General features: G+C 29.5%; 1 long non-coding RNA gene and 1 pseudogene across 1 annotated transcript; both read left to right on the top strand.

Moving 5' to 3' along the window:
* The first annotated feature begins 2651 nt into the window (after positions 1-2651).
* Positions 2652-8326, top strand: LOC139424821 (uncharacterized). The gene is made up of 4 exons (XR_011636027.1): positions 2652-3035; positions 3999-4125; positions 5709-5836; positions 8303-8326. It is a non-coding gene; the product is annotated as an uncharacterized lncRNA (long non-coding RNA).
* Positions 8327-8475: 149 nt separating this feature from the next.
* The window catches only part of LOC107439150 (cullin-5-like), a 30747-nt pseudogene continuing 14284 nt past the window's right edge, over positions 8476-24938 (top strand).

Consider the following 24938-nt stretch of genomic DNA (forward strand, 5'->3'; position numbering starts at 1 on the left):
AGACTAGTAAATGGTGACTGCTGTACGTTGAATCTGTCGGGTCATAGAGTCTTCTATGTTCCTTTAACAAATCATACCTCCGGGGGTACTGATCCAGAAGTTTCCTAGTCTTCTGGATTGGTTCAAAATTACAAGGATACGAAGTTGAACATTAGTAGTCGAAAACCCAAAAAAATTGGGTCGGCTGTTCAACTAAAAATTAGTGGTAGCTCTAAACTTATGAAATTAAAAATTTATTTTTCCCTTCCATCGCAGTAATAAAAATAAACTTTTCTTGTGTTTTAAATCAATATCACAATACTATGTGGTATAATTGTTTTGTCAAGTAAAAGTATTTTCATCAATGCTATAAAAATGCTTTATCATGTAATTAAAACATTTAAATTTAAATGAAATAAAATAATTATTCAAAATATAATGTATAAATAATTAAAAACTGTTCTGAATTAAAATATATATTATGAACTATGAAAGTATCTATCAGAAGTAAAAATCTAAACTGAAAATTAAGAATTAACTACATAAATGCGATATTAAATGAATTTAGCTGTAAATTGAAATAAATTTGGCTCAGAACTAGGCCTATTTTTTAATCAGTCTATTATAAATATTATTTTTGAAATTTTCAACAGATTATTTTGTATAATTATTTTCGAAATAAAAGGATGAAAAATATGTCCGATTGAAAAAGAACTATCAAATTTAAACTATGTAGATGTAGTCGTAGATATAGTATCATTTTCGATAAGTTTCCTCCTCTGATGCTATGCTTACGAGGTGATGTATGAACACTTAATATTCTAAGAAGTTTTATTGTTGCGATTTGTGTTTAAATGTACTCTTAATAATTTTACCATTCAAAAGAGTTTTCTGTAATTTATAAATTCTAACAGGTCGTGAGCTTTAAACAAGTTTAAGAACAATAATATCGCAACCTAAATAAAGGGTAGGGTTTGCCACGTTCTGAATGTTATCCCTTATTTTGCTTCATTAGTGCACAATATCCTATACGACATCGAAAATGACCTGAAAACCCTAAAGATTAAAATTTGGAAGGGAGGTTGTCAGGGATATGAGTCGTTGGCTGTTGTCAGCTGTTGCGGCAGACAAGGCCTGCAAGGGGCTGTCACGCAAACAAAGAAAAAGAAGTGTACAATGACACTGTAATGTTATTTTCAATTTCGTAATTGTATTATAGCTTGCTACTGGAGTTTTCCAAATTCATTTGCTGTTTGTTTCGTTGAAATTTAAATTGAAGGGTTCCGCAGAGGACTGATCGTTAAGACACGGTTCCCAGCGGATCACCGAAGGCAAGCATCACTGGCTATGGTCAGTGTGCGGGTGGGTGACCACTTGGATCAGTCTGCGTAGGGACCGAGGGTGTGCGGTATTNGGGACATAGTCGTAGATATAGTATCATTTTCGATAAGTTCCTCCTCTGATGTTATGCTTACGAGGTGATGTGTGAACAAGCTTAATATTCTAAGAAGTTTTATTGTTGTGATTTGTGTTTAAATGTACTCTTAATAATTTTACCATTCAAAAGAGTTTTCTGTAATTTATAAATTCTAACAGGTCGTGAGCTTTAAACAAGTTTAAGAACAATAATATCGCAACCTAAATAAAGGGTAGGGTTTGCCATGTTTTGAATGTTATCCCTTATTTTGCTTTATTAGTGCACAATATCCTCTACGACATCGAAAGTGACCTGAAAACCCTAAAGATTAAAATTTGGAAGGGAGTTTGTCAGGGATATGAGTCGTTGGCTTTTGTCAGCTGTTGCGGCAGACAAGGCCTGCAAGGAGCTGTCACGCAAACAAAGAAAAAGAAGTACACTGTAATGTTATTTTCAATTTCGTAATTGTATTATAGCTTGCTAGTGGAGTTTTCAAAATCCATTTGCTGTTTGTTTCGTTGAAATTTAAATTGAAGGGTCCCGCAGTGGACTGATCGTTAAGACACGGTTCCCAGCGGATCACCGAAGGCAAGCATCACTGGCTATGGTCAGTGTGCGGGTGGGTGACCACTTGGATCAGTCTGCGTAGGGACCGAGGGTGTGCGGTATGGGTCCTCGTTAAACTGTGCTACCGTAAAGTGCTCGACTTCGCGCGCAGGTCGTCGGGCTACCGAAGCGGGGGTGCCATCCCCTCCGCTGAGGATCAAAATTGTGATGGCATGTCTTCGGATCATCCTCCGGGATGTTTCCGAGACCGTCGCCAATAGCCCATTGTGCAGCTCTAGTGCGACGTAAATTAACAACAACAACAACAATTAAATTGAAGGAACGCTTCATAAGGAAATATTGGATGGCGTGACTCTCCACACGCTATTGGCGAAAGACACGGTTCCCAGCAGAACACCGAAGTCAGGCAAAACAGTCTGCGGTCTGTAAGCGGGTAGATCACCACTTTGATTAGTCTGAGTAGGGACTGAGGGTGAGCGGCATCGGTCCTCGTAAAACTGTTCTGCGGTAAAGTATTCGACTTCGCGCGCAGGTCATCTGTCTACCTAAGCAGGTTAGCCATCCCCTCAGCAGAGGAGTGAGCGGCATCGGTCCTCGTAAAACTGTACTGCGGTAAAGTATTCGACTTCGCGCGCAGGTCATCTGTCTACCAAAGCAGGTTAGCCATCCCCTCAGCAAAGGATTAGAATTGAGATGGCATGTCTTCGTATCATCCTCAGGGATGTTTCCCAGACCGTTGCACATCGTGCAGCTCTAGTGCGATGTAAATAAAGTACCTACATACCTACGCCACCTGTAGCTACTACGTCTCCACAAAGCTTTGAAAGTTAAAAGCTTGTTTTAAATCTCACAGACGTATGCAGCAGCAAGCAACCTAGCAAAACAAAAAATTTGATCTCTTTCTGATTCAAGATTCTAGTTATTATTAAGTCTTTCTGAAATAAATATAGGACATTAACTTTTCTAATAAATATAATTCCGAATAAGGATGAGTGGTCCTACTTTTAATAATGCAACTGATAAAGAGCAGGTTGAGTTTAATTTTTTTTTGTATTCTGTAATCAGCATTTGGGTATGGAACTGTTTCTCTCATATTTCTTTTAATTATGGTATCCGAGTGATTTTTATTAATTCATTCGACTTTAATATGAAATCAAATTATATCATTAAATTGATTTTATATTAAAGTTGAAGAATTGCGAGTCGTTTGTAACAATTGTAACGAACCTAACTTATTTTTTTACAGTAAATGATATAGTTACAAGTCAAATGACAGTCATATCTTTTGAGAGGTCTGTCAACAAATTTTATAAAGCTATCGATTTTTACTAAACTTTGCGTTAATTCATTAAATTTAAGTGCATAAAGTATTGAAATTATAAATTTAAAAAAAAAACTGGATTTTAAAACAGTAAATATTGTGATGGATCTGTGGCGCAACTACCACTACGAAAATTAAAACATCAATTCACTGATATATAAAGCATGCTAACTTGATTCTATCATGAGGTACCTTTTGATAGATGACGGTTGGTATTGTTTGATAACACCTCCCCCACAGATCTATTTTTAAGACGACATATTGGTATAGAATTACTTAGGGATATATTTATATTGGTGCCTGTTTGGTGCTAGTAAGTTTTTGTCAGCAGTGAATTGTCCGCTTTTTCTTTTGTAAACAATTAGTTTTATAATCATAAACTAATGATTAGTTGCTTTTATATAGTACATAGGTTATTCCAAAAAATTTTCAGTTAGGAACAACAACAACAAAAAAATATTGTCAGAAATTAATAATTTTCAGTAATAAGCTATAGGATAAGGTACTAAACAAGAAAAATAGCAGTCTCGGTTATTATTAAAATAAAATTCTTCTATTATTTTAAGTATTTATTAAAGTGAGTATGAAAAAGCGCTTGATTCCAAAAAGATCACTTTTAAGAAACAACTCTAAGTGTAGAAACATATTACTGAATAAAAAGTTTAAATCTCTTTTTCTGCCTATTATTGAGATTTGTAATTTTATTCTTTATAGTGTCAAGATCGTCGTAGCTATTTTAATAGTCTTGGAGGCAATATTTGATCGGAGAATTCAGATGAAGGATTTCTAGCTGATTTAGAAGATGTGATTGACTGTTGCGAATTATGACTTCATGAAGCTGGTAAAGTTGCTGTTTTATTTTTCTGGAAAGAACAAATGATTGTATGATTGGGAGTTTTCTTTAAAGAATAATTGCTGCATGTGGCCTGCTCCAAATATATCTCAATGAGTAAATATCTACCTGATTTTTTCATTGCAGATCTGATTTTTTCATTGCAGGTCCACATATAAGAAAAACAAGTGCCAGACATTCACAAACACATTTAATAAGGAAGACATAGATACATAGATAAAAAAAATAACAGACAAAATTCCAAGAGCTCTACAATTATTAAAATCATAAAACCATCTACCAGTTCATGGTTAATGCCTAAACATATACACATAACTAACAGTAAAAAATGAAACCACGGTCCACACATGGTTTTATTTTTCTGAAATAACAAATGATTATATGATAGTGTTTTCTTCAAAGAATTATTAAAATAACCTCAAATTAAATTCGAATTTAAAATGTATTCTTAAAAGTATTTTATCCTATTGAAGGGAAAAGATTCCGTTTATAATTAACATTACAATTGCATCTCATTATTTTTACTTTGTATAAATTATTATTTTCCTCTTTTTATAATGTTTTATGGTTCGTTAACATTAATTTTGGTCCCATCTGTCATAAAAAATAATTTTTTATGGATAATATAATTGTTTTTAAAGCAATACGAAGCTTTAAAAAAAATTATGAACGTGGTATAAGTATTAAAAAATACTGTAGTGTAAAAATAAGTGATTGGTATTAATTTCTTTGAACTCACTAATTCTATTAAATTGTTTCAACAATTAACCGCTGCATGTTATGAGAAATAATGTAAAATTGAAGTAAGTAAAAAGTTTTTAAAAGCTGAAATTGGAACCATTACATTAATGAATAAAAATTTACACATCCCTTATTTGAAACATTTTAAATTTTAATTCAAAAATTAATTTAGTTTGCTTGGAATGCCAGATTTTCTCTTTTCACTAACATTATACTTATTGTTTTGGGTATATACATTTTTCCTGCATTTATATTTTGTTTTGAAAAATGACTTAAGAGAATTCCATACCCTTAAGGAAACTTTTCATTCAAAGTTCTCTTTCATCTCCATAACTAATTTAAAGTGATGAGAAAGTGAGTTCAGACTAACCTAGAGTAAGTTATCAAGTTTAAATCGCTGAAATTTTTTCTTCTGAATTTAAAAATGCAAACAAATTATTGGAAGTAACCATTGTGTAATCAGAAGTTATCTTCTTATAATTTATTTTCATTTTGATATTTTTAAAATTTTTACGTTTAATTATGAAGTATACACACATGGCATTTAAATAGTATTTACATGCGCAATTACTGGTAAGAAGATATTTAATCTAAAAATTTCTTTACAATGACAATTTAATGAGCATAATATATCTTTAATTATGGTAAATTAAAAAAATATTTTTGAAGAAATTATCCAGATGAAAAACAATGGGTCCAAATGAATTATTTTCTGCTAACCTTGTATTTCTACTTATCAAATTCTTTCCTGTTAGCCTTTATAGTTTGAGCCTATGTCAGTAATCAATTTGATTGTCATTCATTTTATTGATGCTGAATGTTTTTTTCAGATGCAGAATGTACTTTAAACCCTCCTTATCCTGGTTCTGCAAAGTGAGACTGAACCACTTATTCACACATTTTGTGAAAAGCTTACAAAAGCACCTGCCTCCAAAATGGCTGCAGTTTGCCTGAAAGTGTAAGTTTTATTTTAATGCTAAGCTCTGAATATGTTTGGAGATGTATATGAATCTGTTTATGTATTGCTGTATCTTAAAAAAAGTTTTTGATACAAATTCAGTGTGAAAAAGGATATAAACCCATACGTGTACAGTTTGTTTCTGTAGTTGTGCCATTCCTGGTTTTAAGGCCTGCTTATTTGATCCAAGTTTTTGGGCGAAAATTCGTAAAGGGTTTGAAAAATCTTCTTTAGATTAAGATATATATTCTGCATATTTTTTGCTAAATGTAAGGGCTTATATTATTTCCAATTTCGAATTTTTCTTTTTGATTTATATTTTTTTTATGTATAATATGTTAAAACAATTTACTCTTAGCCTAAAAAATTTTGTTAGTAAAAGTTTGCTAGTTGTTATTTTATTTCGATAATGTTGGTAGGTATGCCCTTCCACCCAGAAACTGCTTTACATGTTCCATTACTCTGCTGTTCTATAAAGTTAGATTTTGTGAGATATTTAAAAATTATAAAAGAACACAAATAGGCTTTAAAAAATTTATTTCTTTAATTATTATACCATCATCACATGAAAATACTCCATGTCTTTTATTTCTCATGAGGTATTTTTACCTATTTTATTTATCTAATTCAATATTAAAATTATCCAATTAAACTCAGAACTAATGAGGATTAGTTTGTTTAAATTTTAAGTGAAAGCACACTATAATAATTACTCATGCACTTGAATGTGTTAGGATCTCGATCTCGTGTGTTCTGAAAGGGGTTCCTGTGTTTAGGAGGGAAGATTTTCCGTTTGAACTGGTTCTGAACGATACTGATTGCGAGAGAAACGAGATCCCTGTGGCAGTTTTTTTTTCTGACTTTCTGTGACATGCCTCTCTAATACTAACATCTTTCTGCTAGATACTTAAAAATAACAAATGTACATGTTACTAATTTAAAATAACAAGCATTAACTTCTGAATAAATAAATAGTTTTTTGATTGAATGTTTTTTTTAATTCTAATACTATAGGTGAAATTCTCGCATTCTATGGGAAGATAACACACTAATTATTTCCTTTTTTGCATTTTGTAATTCATCATCAGATTAAAAAAATCATGAAATTTGTAGCAGTAACTACCAAAAAAAAAAAAAAATCAACGGAGAAATCAGACTCTTCAAATAGGGGTTACTAAATGCATGTTTTCATTTCAAGATGCAGTTTTTGTAATAACTAATATTGTATTAAAAATATTGGATTTTAAAAGAAATCAGTAGTAATAGCTGTATGAAAAAATATAACAAAAATTTCTGCAGAAAAGAAAACCAAATTTTTTATTTTTTATTCTCAAATTAAAACAGAAAAACCACAAACCTTTTTTTCCCACTCTGATGTGCGGGCGATGCATCTTTTTAATATAATTCTGGCCAAAATATGTAATCTTTCAAAAATTTCTGCAGAAAAGAAAATGAAATTTTTTTATTTTACAAAGGAAAAATCTTTCTGCAAAACCTCTCTGTCACAATGTCACCTCGATTCTCCCACGGCTGGAGGAATAAAAATTGAAAAGAATAAAAAATAGTGGAATTCAGAAATTTTTCCAAAAATTCGGGATGTTTCCTTATTTTAAAGTTGGTTTAGAGATTGCTCAAATTTGTCACAGTAACAATTTTATAATGTTTATCGCGCCGTAATAAAAACACTGTAAACTATTGTTAAATGTGGATCCTTAAAACGTAGTAAAAAAAACAACACTTATTTTAAGAATAGTTATATCTTTTCTGTCTTGTCTTGATTGTCATTAGTTGTAACTAAAGCAACTTGTGCATATTTAATTTGATGGAATCTAATAGAGCCTAAACCTTTGTAATATATTATAATTGAATACTATTCAATTAACAAATCACATATATTAAATAACTTAATATGTATGATTTGTTAATTGTAAGAAATTTCAGTCCCTGCCCTAAACTTTGTGTTGTTTTCCAGTTTAATATGTACTATGAGAAACACTTTAAAAAGTGAATGAATTGTGAAAAAAATATACAGAGTAAACGGATTTTTAATTATGTATTATATTTTTAAAACATATAGTTTGAAAAATATACAAAAATAGTTGCTTTTGATTTATTTACTTGAAGCTGTTATTTGCTTTAAATAAGAAATGAACTTCTTTTTTCCCTATTCTAAAAATTTTACTGTTACTGAATCTTTTCCTTTCCTCCTGAATATAAATGAGAATTTTCCTACAGATTAATATGTATTTATCATTGCAAAAAAAATGAAATTTGATTGCACAGAACTTATTGCAGAATTAAATTTTGTCTGCTACATAAAATATTTGACGAATGCCACCCCGCTTTAATTATTGTTGATTAAAGAAGATATGGAATTTCTTCACTATCATTTTTCGTTGTTGTTTGTACAGAGTATTGAATGCACTATTTAAGAAGTGTCTTTGATTAGTTTATTTTCATTTGCAGTTAAATGAATGCTGCGTCCAGTTTCTTGTTACCTGTTTGAAGGAGGTGATTCTAGCTGAATGCTCAACCATGATTAATTAATTTCAATTACAGCATTTTTACTTTTTTATAAGGTTTTTAAAACTTTATTATTACCTGCATTAAGTAATTCTATTAGTTGTAAACGTTGAGAAATGTGTGGTAAATAGCTTATACTCATGTGCAGTACATTTTGTTGGCCAAGTGTTCATCTATTTTGTGTCCATATAATAATCCTCATGACTTTCCTTAGAATTGCAATTGATGTTGAAGCTGATGGATAGAGTAGCTGATGGTATAACTTCCAAAGACCTTGAGCATCATATCATCAATCAATGGTGGCATCTGCTGACATTATTACACAAGTGAGTTCTTTTATTCCATTATCAAAGTCTGCAAAATTTTCATTGGTCTCGAACATTGGAATGGAATGGATTGTTATGTGTAGTAGAATTTTAAATTATTGTATAGGCCTTTAGCTGTTTAATTATGTGATTTTTAAAAATATTTCAAATTAAATTACAATTAAGTGTCTTGATGCAACCTGGATTGATTCAAATTTCCTGGAATTATGTGCTTAAAAGATTCTTTTCGTTAATTTATTATATTTTAATAGCTTACTAATTACTTAAAATTAGAGTATTTCAAATTAGTTTTTATTAACATAATGCATTTGCAATTGTTTTACATTTGAATTGGCACAATTTTAGTTCAATTTTGCACTTATTTGAACAGTTATGATTACAATTATCGAAATGCATAATTTCTGATTTAATGGACTTTAAATGCTTAATAATTCATTCTATTTGTTATTTGCAACAGATTTGTTTACCCCACTATTGTTCATGCAGTAAATTTTGCTTGGTGTTGGATAATGCAGCCTTTCTCTTGAAAAACATTTCCTTTTTGGTCAAATGATGGTCCTTGGACAAGGCATCACTGCGAAATTATGGTACTCCGAGTATCAAATTATATCATTGCTTTTCCTTGATGAAGGAGTTTAGTCAGTCCTAATTATTAGCCTTGATAATTCAAATATAATGATTTGAGTCCCTTAGTTTCGTCTGTCAGTTAATAAAATATTATGAATATTAATAGGACAGATAAAGAAGTTGAAAACTAATATTTCAAATAATGACCAACTTTTTGTAATACGAGACACTCCTTGGGTCTAACGGGTAATTATCACCTTATTCCAAAATTAATGACTTTGTGTGCGCTGCACTATTGAATTTTAATTGTACAATTAAATAAATACTGGAGATCACACACTCTAATGGCATAGGTGTTATTGTTTGTAATAATCAGGGGTGATTGAACCCCGGAATTCCGGGTTTTTCGTATCATTTTTTCAGGTTCAAGAACTAAATGCATTGCATGCGAGTTTTGCGTGAATATCACAGAATTTCGCATAACTCAAGACCATTGGTTCCGCGAATCAAAACTTATAACCCAATGAAATTTTGAAGATTTTGCTATACCCCATTAATGAGACGTTTTCATACATTCTTCCACTGATTACTTAAAGAATGACGTCCTACTTTAGCCAATTTGATTGTTTTGATTTGATTTTCGCTATTTTAAATATTTGGTACAGCAGCTAATATCTCTAATCTTATTCACTCGATTTTAATATCAAGCATCGATTTTCGTATTTACCTGATGTAAAAACTATGTGTTGCGATTCATATTCACTTGATTTAAAAATCCAATATCGTGATTTGTAGTTATGCATTTATAAAACCCAGTATTGCTATTCATACTCACGCAAGTTTAAAGTCCAAGGCTGCAATTCCTATTCACACGTTTGTAATATCAAACATTGATTTTTACACGCACTTTAAAAACTACGCATTGAGATTTGTATTCACTCGATCTAGTGATTCGCATTTGAACGATTGAAACATTAGATTTGGTGAGTGATATTCGCACGATTTTAAAAAAAAAATCTAATATCGCGATTCTCGTTAGAAGTAAGTTTCTTCATGAATTTGTTACTCTAAAGATGTGATATATTTTGCATCAGAACGTAATTTATAATTGTTATTCAAAAAATTATGTTAAAATTTTCAGGGTTTTTCACTTTGTGCCGCAATTACCCCTGAATAATGTATGGCATTTGCAAAATAAATGTTTTTTAATTGATGTACAGGTTGTTATTGTGATGGTACTAAAAGTCACTGAAAATCTGAAAGCAAATATGGTTTACCAAATATAGTTTTCTAGCTACAAATTTGCCTAAAAGTTAGTCAAGGAGTTGTGCTGCCGTAATAACTTAACAATTAGAACAGCAGTTCTAGAATATGAAGCAGCTGATTTAATCAAAATCCCTCATAAGTTGTCATAATTACACCAAACTTTCACTTTTTAGGAATTTTGGTAGGGTAATATGACCACCTCTTTCCAAGTCTTAAGTAATTTACTTGGAATGTCAATTGTATTTTCTCACTTTCTTGACACGTCAAAATTCCGTACAAGTCACGAAATTAATATTTTTAAAAAGTCAAAATTGTCATAATTACCCCCAATAAGTCTATTTAAAAAATGTTTTTATTTCATTTTAGGGTAAAGGATTGAACTCAAACTTTTCTGGTTTTCTTAACTTTCAAAAAAAAATATCGAAACGATGGATTACTTTAAATTTAGGCTCAGAATATTGCTTATATTCGTGTCATGTAGTTTCTAATTTTTGAAACATTTTGTATTTTTGTACTTTTTTTTGAATGTTGAAACTTATTTTTTCAGGAATTTCGAGAAAGGGATAAGCAATTTCTAAAAGTAATAATGGGTTCTTCCCAACTTTGTCTGTTTGGTCACGTGGTATTGTAATGCCCGACCGACTGCGTCCATTGTTTACATTGCAGACGCATAATTTAAACTGAATTTTACTTTATTGTTCCCTTAAAAAAAATTCTTGTTGCATAAACTTTTCACTTTATTTTGTAAATAGATATTTGAAAAGAAATTTTTTTCCTATTTCATAATAACTAATCTTTTATTTCTTATTATTCTATAACCGTCTTGTATCTTTCACATTTGTGTTTACTTTTATCCTTTCTTAAAAACACTTTAATATCTATTATTGTTGCTATGTTTTAATGTAAATCTTGTAAATAATTAATCTTCTGTATAAATTTATTTTAACGAAGCTTTTTCTGCATGTTTTACTTTTCTGTTTTCTTATCCTTAATTGTCAGGATTTGCTAGCAACTATAACACATTTTTTCTTTACCAATAACTAGAGGTAGGCAAATTTTTAATTATATTGTTTAATATTAATGATTATATATAGTGATATTGTGCTGTATCAATGATTATAAGAATAGATGCATCGTATAAACTTTTAAATCTGTTAAGCTTGTCTTTAATGTTTGTTGAAAACAACAGTAAACTAATCTTTGTTTTGAATGTTTTCTTAATTTCAAATGCTTAAGTTGAATTTTTTAATGCTTATTATCCCCCACAAAATCAACAAATTCTACGTTACTCACAAAATGCTCTAAAAACATATTAAAATCTTTAGTATATTCATTCATAAACATAATATCACTGTTGCAATTCTGTCTACTTTCGTTTATTTTCGCTCTATAATTCAAAATCGTCAATGAATTAAAATTTGTAACATATAACGGTGTTTCACTAAGTTTATACCTAGTGTTAGTTGTACAATTAAAGAAATTAAAAATAGAGAGAACAGAAGATTATGATTATCACACTGTAGTAACGCGTGTAGGCATTGGAATGTTTATTCCTACACCCCGGGAGTGTGACGTCACGTGGGAAGAACCCATAGTTTAATTTGGCAATTTATATTTTATTTTGATGTGGTCATTTTAACTGTAACTTTATCTTTATTTATTTTTCTTATTTGTATGCATCTCTTTATTATGTCTTAGTCTGTGTACTTAAGTCATTATTAAGACTTTGTGATAGTTTCTTCTTTTTTTTCAATTGCATTTCAATTTTTCTAATTGCTTTTTCTTATCTGATTTTCCATTATGGGTCCTCGAGACACTGTCAGTTTTTGGTTTCACCACTAACAACAGAAAGGCTCCTGTGTGTTAGCAGGCAGTGTGTCCCCTGATGAAGTGCTGTCCTGCTAACAAACACATCTTAAGATTTTTATAATTTTTTTTTCCAGCTGGAATTGTTTTTCTGACTTTATAAATTAAAATAAAACAAATTTGGATTTAGCTGCTTTAAGCTCTTTTCTATTTTGATGTATTATTTTAAATGTTACTTACTTATTTTATCTTTTCGTGAATTTATAAATTAGTTTCATTCTTTGACTAAACATAAATCTGTCACTTATTTTGGTCTTAAAAAAATTATGTATTTTTATAGGATTCTGAGAAATATGTCGAACAACTTTTAGAGTTGTTTACAAAATTTAGCAAAATAGTCAAGGAAGCTTTTCCAAGATTCCTAACATCTAGAGATAAGGTAATATTTTTTTGTATTTTAACATTTCTTCCTTCCTAAGCTGCTTTCTTTTATAAATTACATGCATGTAATAATAATAAATTATTATTTTAGGCTTTTAAACAAGTTGTTAACGATATTTCTGTATTCAAATTAGACCTACCTTCAAAACAAAAGGAGTAAGTGGCTTCATTCTCAGAAATATTATTTCTTATTAGAGTTAATATAGCAGTTGATAAAAGTTGATGAATGACAATTGAAAGTCAAGGAGAAAGTATGGTTTATGTCCATTTTTCTGGAAAAGGACTATTGGATTGCTATCTATGACACTTTGAGAATTATTTAGTTTTGACAAATCAATAACGTGAAAAACTGGCATGCCCAGAAAGTTATAATGCAGTGAAGGTGGACTTTATTGGGAATAAATGGTTCCTGTTCACATGCAAAGTTTGTTTTTTAAAATCAGCTTTCAGTGACATAAGCAGTTTTTCCCTTTTGACCTTCAATTATGCACAGTCTCTGAACTGTCAGTAACTGAAAATTTTTGGGCATGTTTTGTTTGAATTTTTATTTTTCCATTTTTCTCCCATTTTTTAGTGCTTATATTGTGCTTTTAATTGTTGCACATTTTTTATACTTGTATGTATTATACATGCAGATGAAGTAAGGGCTCAGGGAATTAAGAAAATCATTCGAAGAAAAAACAACCCTCAGCAAAAACGAGAATTTAAATAAGACGGAGCCAGATGTAATTGAAGTAATCTTTTTTTAAATAAAAATAATATTTAAAATTGTATTATTGCTTCTATTTCAACTGCACTTTTTAATTAAAATAAAAATAGTTCTAAACTACTTCCAGTTAGCCGTTTTATAAATTTACAAATACAAGTGTTTTATGCCATTATTAAAAGTACAGTTAGTTCTAATGGTTAATACTTATCAACAAAAACGATACAAACAAATTGATCTAAAGGTGTTTGTATTATTGCGCAAATGTTATGTCTCAAAAGGTGGAAGTCATTAGAACATCGGAAGCAGTTTTTGTCACTCATTAATATCCCACTATCCATTGCTCTTTAGAATTGGTTTGAGTTGTTCATTACAAGAAGAAATTCCATACAAAATGCCATACATAGTCAACCCCTCAATGTTGACCAAATAATACTTTGAATGTTGGCATCTCTGGGTGCATAATATGGTTATAACAAAATCTTTTTTCAAAAAATTATTTTATATGCAAATATAAAAATTGTTGTTAAATAGACAGGGTTGCCACTCCAAAAGGAAAACCTAGAAAATACAGGGAATTTAAAAATTACCTAACATTTTGAAGTTTTTCTTTAGAAACTGGGAAAATACAAGGAATTTAAATTTTTATTTCCGTCTTTTAAAAAAATGATAACCACTCGAAAGTGCGATCTATGGGATATTTAAGAATGATATTTCAGCTATATTAAACTAATTCATTTATCATTAAACTAATTAATATCGCAATGTTTTAAATATGTTCAGCTGTTCTTTTTTCCTCTTAATTTTCACAGCAATTCTAACTGTTATATTTAGTCCGATACAACTCACACAAGAGCACAGTGATTGTGTTTTTCCTCTTAATATATTGTGTAATCTCTAGATTGCTAGATTTTACCAGTTTTTCCTGGTCTACTGTTTTAATAAAAATTCTATTAAAATTAATTAGGTTTCCTAAAAAATTCCCTTTTGAAATAGATTGTTACTTGTTTGAATATTTAAATAAGTATTACTAATACTTAATGAAGTGAGTCTCGTTAATAGAAATCAGTTAAATTTTTTTGTTTTATTCCGAACTCCATTTTAAATTAATTGAAAAAACTTTTTTAACTATCTTTGATGAATTAAATGCCTCTTACTATTTAAAAATTATGAGTAAACATAATACATTACATTTTAAGTATATTTAATCTCAATCATGACTGGAAAATATTGCAGTTTTTCTATTTTGATTGCTATAAAAATCCCTAAAATTCCTTATGTATCAAATATTGAGAACATTCTGCAATAATTATCATGAAATTTATATTATTTCGTAAAATCTACTGGATTTTTTTCCTATCTATGTTGGCATCTTTGCAAATAAAATACCATAAAATTTGGATGACATAGTTTTTAATATAATTTTTATTAAATTAATTGTGATAAAATTTTAAGAATTTGGATGTCTAATTAATCCATACACAAGCAATCTGGGAAGCGCTAGACTGGCCTCGGGTCCATCTTAGTGTTAAAAGTTTAAGTAATCTCTATTTGGGCACTGCCAAAAATACCTGACTTAACCCTAGTTGTGATTATTCTAAGGAATTACTTGTTTTATAATTAAATTTCGTAATGCTGCCAAATATAATTGGATTCGTACAGACTCCTTATACTCCTTGGAAATAAATAAGTCTCCAAGGAGTACTTGGAACTACTTCGATTTCCAAATTAGTCCTTAGAAACTCCTTATATTATTGCATTGCATAAATGAACTTACTAAGTCCGCTGATGAATTTGCTGTAAAGCAGGGAAATGAAATGATATGACTTAGCTGCCAAAATCTAATAGTTTAAGGAAAACTTTAAAAGAAAAAAGAAATTGAATTGCCAGAAAAAAATGACAGCAAATAATTTGAACTTTACATGTTAAGTACAAGTAAACTTAATTAATTATTTGCCATAATTTATTTATTATTATTATTATTTTTTTTTGTCTAAAATGTCTTAGATTTTCTTATGTATTCAACTTTAGAAATATAAGATTGGTAGGTTTTTATGTTAATCTTTAACATCTATACTTTAACAAGATTTATTAAAATATTTGAAACCGGAAAATGTATTTATGTGTAAAAGTGATAACTTTGTCAAACTTTATCAAGAAAAATAAATAAAGTCAAAATTTATTTCAAAAGGGCTAGAAAAAATATCTTATGCAAAATATACATTTTTGCAAGTTTTTTATAATAACTGCTTTTTAATTTTAAAAGAAAATGTCTAGCTATCTTTTACACAAAGTTTTTAAATTTTGGACTCCTTGGATACTCCTTAGATTTCTTCTTCTGATCTCTGTATGAACCCTGTAATAATTTATAAATGTTCCAAATTTACTGCTCCATGTTTTGAAATTCCTCCCCAGGTAAACTTTTTTAAAATAAAATAAATCCTTATCCTGATCTCCGATTTATTGAATTGTATAAATGTTTTAGGGTTCCTGCAGTCCTTAAAAGTGTTTAAAAACTGCTTAATTTTTATTTTGGAAAATAAGGGTCCCTAAGTACTTAATTTTAGTACAAGGGTTTAAGTTTTTAATTTTCCAGCATCATTATACTTGATCGGAACAATTTTTTCAGTCTTAGAAAAATATTTTTTAAGAAAGTCTTCTTTTATGACCTAGAATGAGACCATGCATTGAGGGTAGAGCATTTTAGAGAGACAAACTTTTTTCTGTTTCTTTTTGGCATAACTGAATATATGATGCATGTCTAGCAGCGAAATATAAAAGCTTTTTTTTTTTTATTAATTTCAATGTTTTTCCCAAATTTCTTTATTTCCTCTTTTTTTGAATGAATGAATGAAAGAAATTTCAAATCTTAATTTCTGCACTTAATTTTGCCACTAAATTTCAATAAAATCATTAAAAATGGAATACAGATTGGTTTCATAAATATTATTAACATTTAACAATCTGATTATATTTACGAAAAAAACCCAACCCAGGTTGGCAAAAATTGCCAGGTCCTTCTTTGGTACACCTTCTTAATTAATACAATTATATCAGTATTAACGTTATAATAAAATTGTTTTTTATTTATTGATTTTTTTAAGAAAAGTTAGTAATTAGCACTGTCACTGGTGCTATATTTGATGATAAACAATCATATTTAAAATCCTTAATTTTTCCTAAAAGTGCTTTAAAAGACCTTAATTTTTGCTTTGTTTGAAGAGTAGGAGCTCTGTATTTTTGCATGTAATTTTAAAAAAAGTTATCTTTTTCAGGGGGGGGGGTAATAAAACTCAGCCGGAATCTCGTTGTCCTGAGCTTTTAGCAAACTACTGTGATATGCTGCTTAGGAAAACTCCTCTAAGCAGAAAACTCGCCTCTGACGAGATTGAGACTAAACTGAAAGAAGTGGTAAGTATTGTTCTTGTCTTAGCCATTTCTGTTAAGTCGCAGAATCTTCGTCAAATATAGAAAAATTCAATTTCATTATTTATTTATATTGTTAATTTTTTTTACTTGCCAACAGCCTTTTATTTTTAATAGCTGCAATATGATTAAATTTTAGTAGATTTGTCCAAAAAACTCTATTAATTTGTTTCTTAATAAAATTGTTCCCTAACTATTATCATTTTTTGCTGTTCATCTATATTTATTCATCAGGCGGCCTAAATTAATTTTTTACCTTTTCTTAACTATTATTCAAACAGATTAAAATGTTACGTAACAGTTTGTTAAATCAAATTTTGCAATATTACAGGATAAAGCCGAGATAACCTGGTTGGTAGGGCACTGGGCTAGTCGTAAACCAAAATTTGTTCAACGTAAACCAACTGTTCAACGACGGATGTAAAATAAGATATAGAATAAAATTTTACAGGATATGTTGTTTCTATAAAAAAAAATCTTTACAAATAATAAACTTGTTTTGTATTGAGTTTTTTACTCAATAACTTTTAAAAAAGAATAGGTATAAAAAAATTTAAAAAAGTGTGAGCAATTCTTTTACATTTCGATTAATTAATTTTTTCTCTAAAAACGTTTTTTTTTCTCGCCCTCAACTAGGTACAGATACCCACTTGTTGTCAAAACACAGAATAAAACATTTTGTGTTTAAGAATGTGTTTCACTATAGTATAAAGATATCTGTTTATATCACATTGCATTCGTACACCACACAAAGCAATGATCATCACAATCTGTTCGAATTATTGTGTACTTAATTTAGTTTATTTATGTGTGTTGCAGCTATTAGTATTAAAGTATGTACAGAATAAAGATGTCTTCATGAGGTACCACAAAGCTCACTTGACGTGGAGACTTATTCTCGAGTCTTCTGCCGACAGTGAAAAAGAAGAAAATATGGTAGAATGGTTACGGGTATGTTTATTGTTCTTTCTACTTTAGTGCTTTTATGTAGTACTCTGAAATGATATTGACTATTAACTTAAAGTACCCTCAATCTGATTCCTAAAAATAGTTTTTTTCTCTCTGATTTTTCCACATACCTAAAAACTCTTGAGAAGAAAATTTCACATTAAAATTCTTCTAGTGAAAAAGCTTAATCTTTAAACTTGTTTAACTTAAAAATATTTTTTAAAAGTACCCTATTTTTAAAGCGTTTTTTTGTTTTTGCGGAAAATAAGTATCACTGCAAAAGGAACAAAAATTCTTTAGTGAAAAAAATAACTTTCATGCAAGGATTAGCTAAATGTTTGCAGCATTCATTATTGAACATAATTTTCTAATCGGTTGTACCGATCGTGCTGGGCAATATGTTTCCGGACTCAAATGTTATTGTTGAAAAAGGACAAAAACATCAGCAATAGGCATAGCTGCCAACTCTACTGGATTTTGCCAGTTTCTCCCTGTCTACTGGTTTAATAAAAATTCTGATTTTTGTAAATTCCCTAAAATGTTAGAAATCTCCCGAAAATTGAGTAAGTTTCCTTAAAAAATCCCTATTGAAGTAGACTTTTTGTGTAGATTATTGCTTGCTTGAATAAGTGTCACTAATACATAATAAAGCGAGCCTCATTTGTAAAATTCAGTTAACTATCTTTGACGAATTAAATGCCTGTTACTATTCATAATTATGAATAAACATAATATATAACATTTCAAGATCATTTAATGTGAAATCATTACTGTTTTTTCCTATATGTGTTGGCAGCTATGAATAGGCAATTGCAGTAATTTTTTTTAAAAATCTTAATCCATTCAGAATCCCTTAAAAACCTCAGAAAACATATTACTTTCTTAAAGCGCTATTTATTAAGTTATTAAGCAAAATAACACTTAATTTCGTTTTCACCTGAAATGGAGAGTCACATGACTTCGCGAACTGATGTCACTAATGTTCTCTGCGATTCATTTACAATCCCATATGTTCTTCAGGGTTCTCAGTGGTCAGAGGGAATGGGGGAAACCTAGATTATCAGGGAATTTTATTTTAATTCCAAAAATCAGAGAATAGCCGGGGAATATTGAAATTTTTTTTACACAGACCTGGAATATTCCTATATTATACATGGAAAATAACCAGTCTTAAAATTGTCAGTAACTGTAATCAGTAATTGAGATTCAAGTTAAATAATTTGAACATCTATTACAATTATTTGTTGTAAAAATTTGTAATTTTAATCAAATTGAAATATTCCCTTCCTTATTTAATAATATTTTACACAGAAAATCTAATTTCCCCATTAAAAATAAAAGAATCAAAGTTTTCTGATGAAAATACGGTCTTAATTTTCATCGAAAATTTCTGAATTTTCATTCAGGGAACTTTTTTTTTCTGAAATTGAGTGGGATCCCTGGCTTTCGTTTGAATTTTCTTAAAACTATTTTAGATAGTTAATAACTATCTGTATAATAAATTGTGGCGTAATGAAATTTTGGGTTTAATATAACGCTATTTTATAATGTTAAATTTCAATGGTATCCACTGAAACACTATTAATAGTTGACGAAATTTTCTAATTCTGAATGTTGAAGATTTTTTAGTTCAGTGAAAAAGGTGTTAGAATGAGTTATGTATGTCTGGTATTACTTATTAAAATTTTGTATTATAAATACAAAAAAAAAATTGGCTCTTTAATTTTTTAAACCATATTAGTGTATTTCAAATTCATTTCGATGATTTATTTTCATGTTAAATGAAAGAAATGTAGAATAGCTTAAACTATTGATGTTTTTGTTTTGTTTATTCTAGCATGAATTCAAAACATGTAATTGCCTTTAGCATAGCAGTAGCCTTTTGAAAAACTTTTGATCCCAGTAAAACTTTAAATTCATTCTTTCAAATTAACTTTATTTTAATTGCGTTAGTCTATGTTATGAGTATTTGCAATCAAGCTTATGCATTTATTTTGTTTTATATTATAGAAACAGTAATTAAATTTTATAAATACCTGTCATTATAAAACCAGGAATTTATATAATTCCAGGTTATAGTTCAAAATGTTTAATTGTAACATATTGCGTATGATTATTTTTGTTACATTGATAATAATCGACTTTAGAAATTTATTTGTTTTCTTCTTCATGATCTTTTATTATTTTTTGTATAGGATGTAGGAATGCCTGCTTATTATGTAAACAAATTAGCCAGAATGTTTCAAGACATTAAAGTAAGCAACGATCTAAATCAAAGTTTCAAAGTAACTCACATGTGTAAAGGGAGTTTAGCAGGTTAGTAAATATACATTTGTAATTAATTTTTTCTTTAAAGTAATATAAAAAAATCTCCCCTTAAAGCTTGCACAGATTTTTTTTACTGTCATTACCGTGGCTTTTAGTCTAGTGAAATTTTCCAATTAGATTTAATATGTAATAGTTATGTAGTACTAATTTTTTTCTTCTGCATATTTCCTCATATATTTTCTTAAACTATTTTAATTGATCTTAGATTATAATTTTTTTTTTGTTATTTATTCTAATAATAGGGGTGAAACAAATTTCAGTTATATGGTGTACAATTGTTTAAATAATTTTTAACTGTGTAATTTGAATGTTAAAATCATACCTGCCAAGTTTACTGTTTTCCTGTATATTCTCAAATTTCTCTTTATTTGTTGAAGACGTTTTTTAAAAAAACTTTTTGGTGGTAAAATATTCACTAATGGTAAAAATACTTCTCTTATTCCTCAACGGATGGTGGTATTGCCAGTACTGCAGTGTGTTAATAGTTATAGTCGAGCCTTGGTGCCTCAAGGGATCGAATGTTTCCCTCCAGTGAGGTGAGCCGAGTTCGAATCCCAGCCATGGCTAGTTGATAAGAATTCTGCATCCAGCTTAATCCGACCAAAGTGGTGGCCGGATCACGAGTTAGAGTTTCCTTGCAGTCAGGCTAACTGTGGGGGGTTTACAGTGATTTTCTTCTCCATGTAACTCAAATGCGGGTTAGTTCCATCAAAAAATCCTCGACAAAAGTAGATATATTCCACCACTTGATTCTGGAGTTCCTTGTCTCTGGATTGGGCTTTAAATTAAAAGGCTATAGAGTTGAAAATTAGTAGTCATAAACCCAAAAAATTGGGACGGTTGTTCAATGACAGTTATAAAATGAAATAGTTTAAGTAATTATAAATAATGGTTTTAAAAAACCATTCTTTAGATTAAGATTTATATACATATTTTTTGCTAAATGTAAGTGCTTATGTTATTTCCAATTTTGAAATTCTTTTTTTAACTTACATGATGTTTCAAAACTTTACTGGTAGCCTGATAAATGTCACTAGTAAAATCTCGGGGTTTTTTTCTTCTTTTTTTTACCAATATTGGCAGGTATGGGGAAAAGAAGCAAAGTTAGCATTAGGGAGCTAAAACTTTCCATAAATAATAATAGCCTTAAATACTAGCTTCTTATTTTCAAAATTGCTCTCCCGCCCATTGAATTCAAAAAATGAGTCAATAAAAAATGAAAGAGAAAATAAAAATATTTATTTAACAAAAGAATGTTTTGTGCCCATTTTTGTAACTTAAAATATCATCTACTCAAACTTATCATTAGCTTGAATCAGTTAATCAAAAGTTATTGAGGAGTTTTTCTTTCCCACTACGGAATAATTTATTTAAAGTATTGAACAGTTTTAATTTTTGTCCATTTAGATTCCATAAACATAAAGATTCTAAATGCTGGTGCGTGGGCAAGGGGCAATGAGAGGGTTCAAGTATCATTGCCTCTTGAGTTAGAAGATTTTATTCCTGAAGTAGAAGATTTCTATCATCAAAAACACAGTGGTCGAAAACTACAATGGTACCTCCACATGTCTAATGGAGCGGTAATGTTTTTCATTTTTCTCTTGTATTGTGACCGATTTTTTGTTCTTCTCATCTACTGTATTTTTCCAGTTTATCTTGGTCTTCTGGTTTAATTAAAGTTCTCCTGGTTTTTGTACATTTTAGAAAATTCCCTAAAATTGAATAAGTTTCCTAAAAAAAAATATTGAAATAAAATTTTTGTACAAATTATTGCTTTCTTAAATATTTAAATAAGTATTAATAATACATAATAAAGCGATCTTCATTTATAGAAATCAATTCGAAACTTTTTTGTCATAAAATGTTCACTATATTTTTTATTCAAAACTCTCTTTTTAAATTTATTAAAAAAATATTTTAACTATATTTGATGAATTAAATGTCTTTTAATATTCAAAATTATGAGTATGCATGATACATAACATTTCAAGTAGGGGAGAGGAGGGCACATGTGAACATGGTATGTTTTACCAATATGATTTGAAATAAAAAATCTCAAAAAATTTTCAATTGATGGCAGTACTAGTCCTACCTCTCTGAAAAACTTCCAGAACAATGAGACATTTTGTTGGTCTATTCTGACAATTTCTTTGTATCAGCTGGTGTTGCATATATTATAATCGCTCGCTTCTCCAAGTGAAAGCATAATATAAATCAACTAATAAACTAAAATTAACTATTGCAGATCATTATATGAACATTCAGGTAAGTTTATGACAATNTATCCTTGTTGGGAGCTATGCATATATCTTCTTAAATCTTTTAATATCTTCTGTAATTTGGTTCTGAATAATCTTAATCACAAGACTGAATTAACTATCTATCATTGTGAGATTTTAAATTTAAGTTCTTGTGCAAAAATTTCATCTGTTATAGTTTATATACATGTGTATCATAAAATCTACATGTTTACTCTCAACCCTTGGTAAATTTGATTTGTACCTGGCAAAATGACATATTTTTTTATTAAAAAGTAAATTTCATTTCTAACTAAATTTATGTATATATGTAGGAGTTTGTGGAGCATAAGAGGAAATAACGACGATAATTTAATCATCAAACTTAACATTTAATAGAAAAAAAGGAAATAAGTTTTAACAGTGACATGATTGGTGAGAGCTGCCTTCGCACAGTATCGCCAAATCAAATGTGAATGTGAAATTAGTTTGTTCTATTGAAAGGGGAGTTAATTATAAATTCAGGACTCTCTGGTACCGTTCTATGACGAAGAGGATGATGAAGTTCTGAAGTATTTCGTGATGACGGCTGATGTAATCTTCCCAAATATTACACTATGACACTGAAACTCAACACATGTATATATATATGTATAGCATAATAAATAAATACAAAAAAGATAAGAAAAGCAATAAGTTTTATTTACTGTGCATAAGCTACAAGCAAATAGAACTCATAAAATAAGTTCAAAATGTAGAGAAAACATGGAAAAAATTACAGAACAATGAAAAAAGGGAAAAAGAAAACTAATAATAATAAAAATCTGGAAAATAAACGCAATAATCTTTTCATCAGCTCACAGAATTATATCCGTATAAAGGAGTGCTTTCTAATATTGGATCCATATAGCCAAAGCTAACTATATCAATACAATAGCGTGAGGAACACTCACAAAAAATATAATCTATTTAACTACCATTTTTAACCAGATGAATAGAATTAAAAGAATATGTAGTAATGTTTATATATCCAAAAAACAAGTAGATAAACTCTTTCGAAATTTGATTAAAAAAAATAATAGATACCCAACTAAAGTAATTAAATTTTATATTAAATCATTGAGTTAAATATATATTATTGTAAATACATTTACTAAAGAAACTTCTTTGTTAATTTATATAATTTTTACCATGTGCAAATCTGTGGCTCAAATTATGTGTAAAACAGGTAATTCATGTTTCTTTCTCTTTTCTATTTTCCCCCCCTTAAATAAAAGTTAATTTTCTAAAATTATTAATGGTCATCTTCTTTAAATTGTCCAGTATAATACATTGAAGAGCCAAAAAACTGGTACAGGTATGAGTATGCAAATAAAGGGGTATGGAGCCAATCAAAGTACAGCGCTGTGATCGGTAACGTGTATATACTAAGACAACGAGTGTCTAGCACAGTTCTTAGATGGGTTACTGCTGCTACAATGCCAGGTTATACAGATTTAAGTGAGTTTCAACGTGGTGTTATAGTCGGCGCACAGGAGATGGGGCATAGCATCTCCCAGATAGCAATGAAATTTGGATTTTCACGTCTGATTATTTCACGAGTATATCGTGAGTATCGGAAATCCGGTGAAATCCCTGGACATGAACATTATTGAACATGTTTGGGATGCATTGCAACGTGATGTTCAGAAGATATCCCCTCCCCCTCTTACTCCCACTGGTTTATGGACAGCCCTACAGGATTCATGGTGTCAATTATCTCCAGCACTACTTCACACATTGATCGAATCCATGCCACGTTGTGTTGCCGCACTTCTGCGTGCTCACGGAAGCCCTACACGATATTAGGCAGGTATACCAGTTTTTTTGGCTCTTCAGTGCATTGCCTTGCAGACATTCATTATCAGGCTCATCCTTGGTAACTAACAAATCAAACGCACTTTAGTACTGCAGTAAGAACGCATTATAAAACAAAACCCCTCAACTTGCACTTCTATTTTCATATTTTGTAATCTGGCAATCTTGTTACAAAAATATTTTAAATCATTCTTGAAGAAATTTCCTTTCATTTAGTTCATTTGAATTCGCCACTTGCTTTGAAGATTTTGTTTTATGTTTTATTCTGTTTTTTTTCCCTTTATATTTTATTTTCTGTTTTTACATGATATTTTTACTTAATGTGTTCTATTTTATTTGATGTGAGGAAAAAAGTTTTGAGTGCTCCTCACACTATTGCATTGATATATTTTGCTTTATCTATATTGATACAATATTAGAAAGCACTCCTTTTTGCAGATATAATCATGTGAGCTGATGAGAAGATTATATATTTTATTTTTCGAGATTTTTATTAATTTTTTTTCTTTAGTTTTTTCCTATTTTTTGAATTTTTATTATTATTATTTTTCTTTTTCCCTTTTTTGATTGTTCTGTAATTTTTTTGAGTCTGCTGAATATGCAAACAAACTTTATATTTGTATTGTCCATTATATTTTTCTAAGAAAATATACTAATTATTGTTAATGAAG

Source organism: Parasteatoda tepidariorum, unplaced genomic scaffold, assembly GCF_043381705.1.
Source record: "Parasteatoda tepidariorum isolate YZ-2023 unplaced genomic scaffold, CAS_Ptep_4.0 HiC_scaffold_915, whole genome shotgun sequence".
NCBI lineage: Eukaryota > Metazoa > Arthropoda > Arachnida > Araneae > Theridiidae > Parasteatoda > Parasteatoda tepidariorum.